Consider the following 9,810-nt stretch of genomic DNA (forward strand, 5'->3'; position numbering starts at 1 on the left):
ACCACCCAAGTATGATCACCATCCTTGCATCCATCCCCCTAACACTGTGACTTTACAGCTCCCTTTCAGTTATCCACTCTCCCCTGCAATCTTGGCTGTCATTAGAAAATCTTTAACCAACAGAATATAGTAAGAAATGGTACTGTGCCATGTTCGAGCCTACATTTCAGGGGACCTTGGCACGCTTATGCTTCTGCTTTACAATCCTTCCTCGTATTAAAACAAACACAGGTTAGCCTATTGAAAGATAACACCCTGTGTCGGCGATCCAGGGTGCTCCAATATCCCGTTAACTACCAATAAGCCTGATGGGTGAGTCATTTCATGCCAGCCCAGATAATCTCCTGGATAACTGCAGCATGACTGACAAGAAGTCCAACAACCTGGTCTAGGACACCAGAACACTTGTGTCCAGTCTTAGAATGATCGACTGGTAGCAAAAGGCCTTTGTTTTAGTGACTAAAAGGTGTTTGTAAGGTACGTAGTCCCTACTCACTTCTTACTTTCTTATTTCGCTGCTGTTTAAATCATGGTTCTTGACAGATTGCTGGAGCTGCGCCACTAGAACGCAGTGATGTAGCCAGGTTTCAGCCCCCATGGGGGCGGCTTTGGTGGCAGAGGAGGCTTTGGTGACAGAAGCAGTAGAGGAGGAGGACGAGAAGGCCAAGGTGGCTTTGGCAGGGTACTGGGAGGCTTTGGTGGAGGTCGAGGTGGAGGTGGAGAAGGATGTGGAGGCTTCAGGGGACGAGGAGGTAGAGGAGGAGGTGGACAAGGTGGAGGCTTCCAGTCTGGAGGCGGCCGGGGTCAAGGTGGTGGCCTGGGAGGCAAAGAAAGAAACCAGGCAGGGAAGAATGTGATGGTTAAACCACATCGGCATGAAGGTGTCTTTATCTGTCGCGGAAAGGAGGATGCCCTTGTCACAAAGAATCTGATCCCTGGAGAATCTGTGCATGGGAAGAAGAGAGTCTCTATTTCAGAGGGAGATGACAAAATTGAGTACCGATCCTGGAACCCCTTGTGTTCCAAGCTGGCAGCAGCAATCCTGGGCGGTGTAGACAAGATCCACATCAAGCCAGGGGCCAAGGTGCTCTATCTTGGGGCAGCCTCAGGCATCACTATCTCTCATGTGTCTAATATCTTCAGCCCGGATGGTTTGGTCTCTGCAGTTGAGTTCTCCCACCGTTCTGGCTATGACTTCATCAACTTGGCCAAGAAAAGAACAAACATTATTCCTGTGACTGAAGATGCTCGGCACCTACACAAATACCGAATGCTTATCGACCCGGTAGTATCTCAAGGACAGGGACTGACTCATCTCTGTGTTCCCCACGCCCATCCCATGGCTGGCCACAGATGATGGTGGACATGATCTTTGCAGACGTGACACAGCCAGACCAAACCTGGATTGTAGTCCCTACTCATTTCTTACTTTCTTATTTTCACCACTGTTTAAATCATGTTTTTCCCAATTGTGTCCTTCTTATGGCCTCCCCAAATCTGTACAAACACATTTAAGATACAACTTATGCCCAAGAAATATGCCCTGATGACTTTAATTCAAAATATGCATTCCCCTTTGAGCTTATTTTTTAAAGTTATTTTTTTTCTCTAACATTTCATATATTCTTTATTAGATTATACAAGCTTTGAGTTGTTTAAGTCCCTTGTACAAAGCTAGTTCATTCTGGATGCTTAATAATAATGTCCTGACTGAAAACAAACAGGCTTGATATTCTCCCTACTTGCTCAAACTGTGGCCTGATTCAGGCATCAATAGCAGCTCCCTCAACTTACTGTGTCTTGGAACTGATTAACAGGTGTAAAATTTTCCCCATGGAAGATCTTTATAAAGAGAATTGATGACTGTATAAATACAGTTTGCGTAGACCATCAATTTTCTTTAAATAAAAGAACTGTGTTGATAGCTCTCTCTCTCTCTCTCTCTCTCTCTCTCTCACACACACACACACACACACACACACACACACACACACAGCTCAAGAGAATTCCTGCTATCTGTTTTTGTTTCCGCTTATTAAAGATGCACTTCATATTCATTTTACTTGACGCTACAGGAAATTGTGCATGCCTCAGGCTAGATAATTCTGAGCCTATTTCTGTGGTACTTCATCTATAACTTCAAACTGTCACAAGGTCGGTTGCCTCTTATGCATCAGGTAAGATGAGAAATATGTACATACATATTAACTTAAACATCATCATAATAAATTTCTATGTTGAGTAGTATCTATGACCACTTCCTATTCTAACATCACTTTTTTCCAGATTGTATGATATTCACAAATGATGACACAGACACAAAGAGCATTGAAAATTTAGTGAAATAAATAATTATAGAAAAATTATTACTTTGAACCCATTTGTCACCTCAGTGCAACTCCAACAATTACTCTGCAATTTATTGAAAGTGGATGTATTTTAATTATAGTTTTCTTTAGATGGATTTTTCTAGGAACTCAAGAAATGCATACTCATTACAAAAAATAGTTATCTCAGCACAGAATTTTATTCTACAATTAATGTTAAATAATATTCCTTAATACTACACATAAACCACCCAAGAAGCAAATTTAAGCCAATATGCAACTTGGCTCATATCAAGAAAGCTGTTGGAAATCATGTATATCTGTTTCTCATGATAATCCTACAAAATAGGTATTAGCATGAGCCTTATTTTTCTGAATAAAACTTTTTCTTATTCAAGTAAATGAGGCTATACCAACTTAGTTTGCTTGTTCTATGATCATTCAGATAACAAGACACTGGTTTAATAGCTGACTCAAAGTTCAGCTCTACCATGATGTTCCTCTTTAGATTGCTGTGGTGACAAAGTCTCTTCTGTTTGACTATTTAGTCTTCCCTTGCAGGCTCGTGTGCTTAAACACTTGTTCCCCATCTGTTAGTGCTGTTTAAGGAAGTTGTGTGTTACTGGATTTTCTTTCCCACCAGCCTGGTCCCACAGTCACTTCAGCCCCAAATAAACACACAGATGCTATATTAGTTTTAACTGTTGGTTGATGACTAGGGCTTCTTATTGGCTAGCTCTATCTTAATTATTAACTAATTTCTATTAATCTGTATATATCCACATGGTCTTATTTTACCAGAGAATGCCTGGTGCATCCTTTCTTCCCTATTTTCATGGCAACTCTGGGTGGGCTCCCTCTGCCTACCTTTCCCAGAATTCTCCTCACCCTACCTATTCTGTTATATCTTTCTGCCTCATTGACCAGACAGTGTTTTATTCATCAATCCCCATCAACTGACCTGTACATGGGACTGGTTACTGGATTTAGGGCTATAGGGGTGGAACTTGAGGGTATAGATGAGCCTGCTTCTGGTCTAGCTCTTTGCTTCCTACTACTACAAGATAGCAAGCAATCTCACACTTCCATGGTCACAGACAGGAGTAAATCCCACTCATGTGCCTTGCTGGCTGTATTAGCTACTTTTCTATTGCTGTAATAAAACATGATAGAGGCAATTTATAGAAGAAAGAGTTTATCTGGGCTAGTGTTCCAGAGAGATAAGCATCCATGATGGCAGAGCAAGGACATGGTGCCTAGAGCTGGAAGCTGGGAGTTTGCATCTCAAACCCCAAACAGGAAGAAGAGAGACCCAACTTTCAATAGGAAATCTTAGTACACTCTCAACACCCACCACCATATTTCTTCCAACCAGGCCCACACACCCTAAACATTCAAAACAGAAGAACAGCAACATTAATTAGGGGACCAATTCCTCAAATCTCTGAGAGACACCTGGAAACACTTCTCATTGAGACCCTCACACCTGCATCATATGTGTGCTCTCAGTGGGAGCCAAAATAAACTTCACCTTCCTTAGGTTGCCTCTGTCAGGTAGTCCTGTCACAGTAACATAAAAGTAACAAGGCTGTCACCAACAAGGTAGTTGGTACTTTCTGTAAACAGTAAGCATGTTACAAGTATCATTTCTACGCATTATGATCTTTCTGTTGGTGCCTTCACCTAAAGTCTGATGAAATCACTAGTAGGAAATTGTTGGAAACGTGGGCAATTGTGTTGGCAGAAGTTTCTGTCTGGCCTGGCTTCACAGATGTTTAGTCCAAAATAAGCACACATTGTCTTGGGTTCCCAGTGATGCCAGGCCTCTTTCTTCCTTGTTGGCTACATGGCGCGTCTCTGTTGACTCACTCTCTAAGCTTCTCTTCCTAGAATCCTCATAGTCTGGTAGCCCCACCTAGACTTCCTTCCTGGCTACTGGCCAATTAGGTATTTATTCATCAACCAATAAGAGAAACATATATTTACAGCATACAGAAGGACATCCCCATAACTATTGAGCCAATAAGATGATTCAGAGGGTAAACATTCTTGCTACTAAGACATAATACCTGAGTTAGATCTCTGAGTCCCCAAAACAGAATTGACTTCTGTTTCTCTGTACATACACCATGACACATGTTCACCCACACGTATATTCACATATGCAAACAATAAACAAATAAGTATTTTTCAAAATGAAGGAACTCAAGGTGTAACACTTTCAAGGAACTGTATAAAGATTGTCATCAAAAAGGAAGTTATTTCTTAGGCCAGAAGCTGTTTCCAGTGGTTGAATCATATGCAGCTGTGAGAATATATAACTAGACAAAAGGTTCTCAGCCTTTGCAGTACACCAACATATCTACAAAGCCTTAAAAAGATCCTTTCTCAGATCCCAAAAGCTCTGAATCAATTGCTTTCTGTGAATACTGGGTACCAAAGGTTTTGTAAAGTCTCCTAGATAAATACTGAACTGAGGTAGGATAAGGAGGTCTTAGAACCTGCCACAAAATACTTATTATCCAAACAATTGGATCAGGACCTGAGTCTCCTTTAAGCAATGTGCCCACCTATGACATCGAACTTGCTCTTCAAATGACATAAAAACTTCTCACTGACTTGGAAGTATATATGCTTCAAAATTCTAATGATCTTGTTTTATTAAAAAGAGAAGAAAGTATTGAAAACTATTCTCAGCTCTGAAGAGTGGAATGACTAGTATAAGTTAATATTAGCCAATATAAGAAGCTGAAATAGTGATAAATTGGCTATAACTTGATCAATTATTTTACATACCAAAAATAGTCATAAAGAGTCCAAAGAAAATTGTCAAAATAAGTAAAGCTACTTGCTATTGTCATGACTAATAAATGCTTTTCTTAAAATATCTTGAAAGTATTGAGAGGGCCAGGAGCAGCAATATCCTAGTAAGAATAAGTGTTCCCAGTTGCTAAGTGTGGTTTTCTCATGCCATTCCTGATTTAAAGAACAAGGATCCATAGAGGAATAGCTGGTTCCAGAGCTAGAACAAGGTGGTCCTGACACACCCTATCCTAACGAATTGTTGAAAGGATTGCATAGATACATCAAAAGACACAGAAACCAGCTTCAAATCTTGCGTGATTTGGATATTAAAGTAAATACAGTAGCCTATAACTCATTGAATAAAACAAGGACCCATGGGTGCACATTAATATAAATAAACAAATTGATAGTCATGAGAAGTGGGATGGTTACGGTGCTTAAAATATCACACCTGCAAAATATTTATTAATTACAAAGAGAATGTAACTACAGACATGAGCAGATGATACTTTAATCAGGTGACCTAATTAATGCTATCAGTTAATCAGACTAATTAAAGTCACATCTTTCATCAGAAAGAATACAATGATATACCAACATTTTCTTAATGGTATCCCTGTCCAAAATGTACAATATGGATCTAATCATAAAGAAATTATCTTAATATTTAAAAGCACTGAGGTCACAAAAGTCAAGGGGAAAATGAGGAAATGTTTTAAACTAGAAGAACCTAAACACATAAGACAACTACACATAACACTTGATTTTGAAACAAGTGGTGTGGAATATTTATTTATACTGTGTGAAGATGTAACACTATAATTGGTTTGATAAAAAGCTGAATGGCCAGTAGTTATGCAGGACAGGTTAGGTGGGATCTCTGGGCAGAGAGAAGAATTCAGGGGTTAGAATCTGGCATGGTGGGCAAGGAGTTGGGGTGGAGGATGCCAGGGAGACATACAGAATGGAGGAGAGGTAAAAAGTCACAAGGCAGAATGTAGATTAATAGAAGCAGTTTAATTCAAGCTGTAAGAGCTAGTTGGGAACAAGCCTAAGCTAAAGATCAAGTTTTCATAATTACTAATAAGTATCTATAACATTATTTGCAGGACAAAGAAAGCCAAGACAAGAAAAACTTGCTACAAACAGGTCTTTATTTTCTGCAAAGAATATCATGAAGGCAACTGATAAACCTTGGATAAGAACAGAGGGTTGAGGATTTCTGAATCTTCTTCAAATCCCCCATGACAGCGCCCCTTACCAGCAGGAAGTAGTTTGGAAAGAACGACGCCCAAATTCCCAAATATTGTGTATAAATGTTTGTTTTCATTTAATTGGACTTTGTTATATAAAATAAAATTAAATTAAATTAAAAAAAAACTACAGAGGGCTGAGTAATGGAAGTCCAGTCAAAGAGAGGGAAGAAGGAATGATATGAGCAGGTAGGGGGTGGTCAAGATCATGACAGGGAAACCCACAGAGATAGCTGACTCAAACTTGTAGGAGCTCAGACTCTAGACCTACAGCTGGGGAGCCTGCAGGGGACTGAACCAGGCCTTCTGCATGTGGGTGACAATTTTGTTGCCTGGTCTGTTTGGGGGACCCCAACAATGGGACCAGGAACTATCCCTAGTGCATGGCCTGGCTTTTTGAAGCCCATTTCATAGGCTGGGATGCCATGCTCAACCTTGATGGGTGGGTTGGTCCTGCCTCAACTGAATGTGTTAGGCTTTGTTGACTCCCCATAGGAGGCCTTACCTTTTCTGAGGTAAGATGGGTTGTGGGGGAGGAAGGGGTAGGGGGAGGAAGGGAGGGAGGTGGAAACTATGGTTGGTCTGTAGAATGAAATTACATATACATATAGACTAGAGGGAAGTTAAGCTGGGCAGTGGTGTCGTGGGCCTTTAATTTCAGCACTTGGGAGGCAGAGGCAAGCAGATCTCTGTGAGTTCAAGTCCAGCCTGGTCTACAGAGCAAGTTCCAGCATAGCTAGAGCTTCACAAAAAAAAAAAAAAAAAAAAAAAAAAAAAAAAAAAAAAAAAAAAAAAAAAAACCCCTGTCTCAAAAAAAAAAAAAACCAAACAAACAAACAAACAAACAAAAAAAAAAAAAAAAAAAAAAAAAAAAAAAAAAAAAGAAAAGAAAAGAAAAAAGAATAGAGGGAAATTAAAAATCACATTTGAGGGCCTATTTTTTACATTTGTATTGTAGAAATACATCTTCAAATGTATGAGATAAGCAAGCTGATTTCAAATATTCAACCAGAACTATCTTTGCCCTATATCTGCTATTTTTCTGTAGGTGATTGTTTCAAAGCATTTTGTCACATTGCCATGTATTAGGGGAGTATAGTGAATTAGAAAGTGAATTTATGTGTATTTCTCCCTAATGAAAGGAAAGTAATAGCATTTCTGTATTACACAGTCTGAAACAATGCAAGACCTTGCTTGGTAAAGGATGCTCAAGGGAACAGAAGGCTGTATGGCTAGTTCAGGTTTAGATAACATGCAACTGTTATGTATCCCTGACACAGGCCAAAATGGCTAACACTGGACATCTCAAGGGCTGTAAGTCATCACAAAATGGCTCTCACTGAAGGTCTGGAGAACCCCAAAGTAAGCAGTGATGTAATCTGTTATATAAATATTACTGGGGAAATGCCACTTTGTGTGATTCTGTAGAAATATGGCTTCTGGGTCAAAGACAAATGCCCTTGCTTTTACCTTGGACATTGCCAGCCTGACTGTCTGAAGTCTACATGCCCACATCCACTCAGCCTCATGTGTGTCAAGCTGCAGCTGTTCCTATGCCAGCCTGTGAACACCTATGAGTGACTGCCTGCCACCACTGTGCAGGCATGTGCCTACTATCTGCTACCCATGCTAGTGAATAGAATACACTCATTCCTACCAATGCTTCCTCGCGGTTCCCTAGTGTCCAGTTGTCCTCCCCTTTCCCGACATCAGAGCTTGGACCTCACAGGTATGCTTTGTCTATTTGTTGTCTCCATAAGTGCACTCAGGAGTTTAATTCACAAAGTATTACTTCTAAGAATGGTATTGAGAATGTGGGGATTTACTTTAACTAGGGTGTTAGCATTTAGAGGTAGGACCTTCAGTAAGTGATCAGATTTGATCTTTTGGGTGCAGCCCCTAGGACTGAATTCTTGTGGTTCTGTAGAGACATACAAAGAGACTACACACAGACAAAGACACGCATGTGCTATTACCATGGTGTGGTGAAATCAGCTGCACCAGACTGCTTGGATGCCCAGACTCCACAATTGTGAGCTAAGTAAGTCCTCTGGGATATTTCATCACAATCTGGCAAAGCTGACTGAGATAGCACCAAAACTCTACTCCACTCAGTGGTTCAAACTACTGGTTTTATTCTACCTTCTGACATACTGGATTATTGTTAGGAACCATAATACATTATTGAAAGGAATGTTTTTTTTTTTTGAAAAATAAATGACTTATATTTTCTAATCCAATTTTAATTGATAAAGGGAGAAATATGTAAAGAAAAAATTATGAGAACTTCTTTAGCAGCTCTGTGGTGAATCTAAACACTTAACTGCAGTTGAATTTTGTTTTAGGAAAGCAAAGAAATTTTTGAACATTCAAGGAATATCTTACAAGTCCAGTTTTTTTTCAAAAGTGCACCAAGTTTCTCAGAAGATAAGAAAGATGCCCTGTCCTCTTCTCACAGATAAGAAGGATGAACTGCTCATTGAACAAGAGCTTAAAGAGGCTTCTGCAGCTCATCAAACTCAAATACCTCCTGCTGGATTCTGATCCATTCTTTTGTTCTGGCCTGCTTAGTGTGAAGAACAGATGGAAGTTGTCCTCTGATGCTGATGCGCTCCAGGTTCTGCAGTAGAGAGACTGCCCCTTGCACAGACTGCAGCCATGCTGGGCCTGCTTCCCATTATAGCCCCTGCAGTCCAAGTCAATGGTGATGTTTGTGGTTCACAGGCTCCATGGGGCAGCAAGCTCTTCAGAACAACAATGCTTACCTCCTAGCTGATGGCTTGCAAATCCTCCTCAACCATGTTGCTTGAGGACCCAGCTAAACTGGAAAGGGTAAAAAAAGCCTTTAATTATCCTGTGAGCATATCTGTGGGACACTCCATGGTCACATTTCACCCTTCCTAGATTATAATCGTTTTACAAACAAGATTGCTTCTTTAAAAAAAAAAAAAATCACCCTTCTATCTTCTCTTTCCAGACTTCAATTTACCCTGCAGGGGGAAAAAAAATCACATTCACTTCCATGCTTCTTCCTCCTCTTAGACGGACTAGTCCACCATCAAGTGCATTGACTGCATGACCCTTGCCCCTTTCTGCTCTCATCTGATATGCGCTGAGAGGGCCCAAAGTGGAGAGCTCCACAGGAGAGAGAAAGCGAGGAGAGAGATAATGCTAAAAACAGGGAAATATGCTTCTGAGAACCCTGAATTCCCATGTTTTATACCTGCAATAAACCATGAGAAATCAATGCATCTTCATAAACCTACAGTGCATAAACAGGCTTTATAGCCACTTGCTCACCGTGCATATTCTCAGTGGTTCCTGAGCTATAATCCACACTTTTCATGTACAAAACCCTTGGATTTAAAGGAAGGAAGCGAGTATGTAAACTGTCCTATACCATTATAACCTCCTTACACTCTGTC

At 40.3% G+C, this 9,810-nt stretch overlaps 1 pseudogene; it reads left to right on the plus strand.

Moving 5' to 3' along the window:
• Positions 1-574: 574 nt before the first annotated feature.
• Positions 575-9,014, plus strand: LOC127230452 (rRNA 2'-O-methyltransferase fibrillarin-like; annotated as a pseudogene).
• Positions 9,015-9,810: the final 796 nt, after the last annotated feature.

The sequence above is a fragment of the Phodopus roborovskii genome, unplaced genomic scaffold, assembly GCF_943737965.1.
Source record: "Phodopus roborovskii unplaced genomic scaffold, PHOROB, whole genome shotgun sequence".
In the NCBI taxonomy this organism is placed as follows: Eukaryota; Metazoa; Chordata; class Mammalia; order Rodentia; family Cricetidae; genus Phodopus; species Phodopus roborovskii.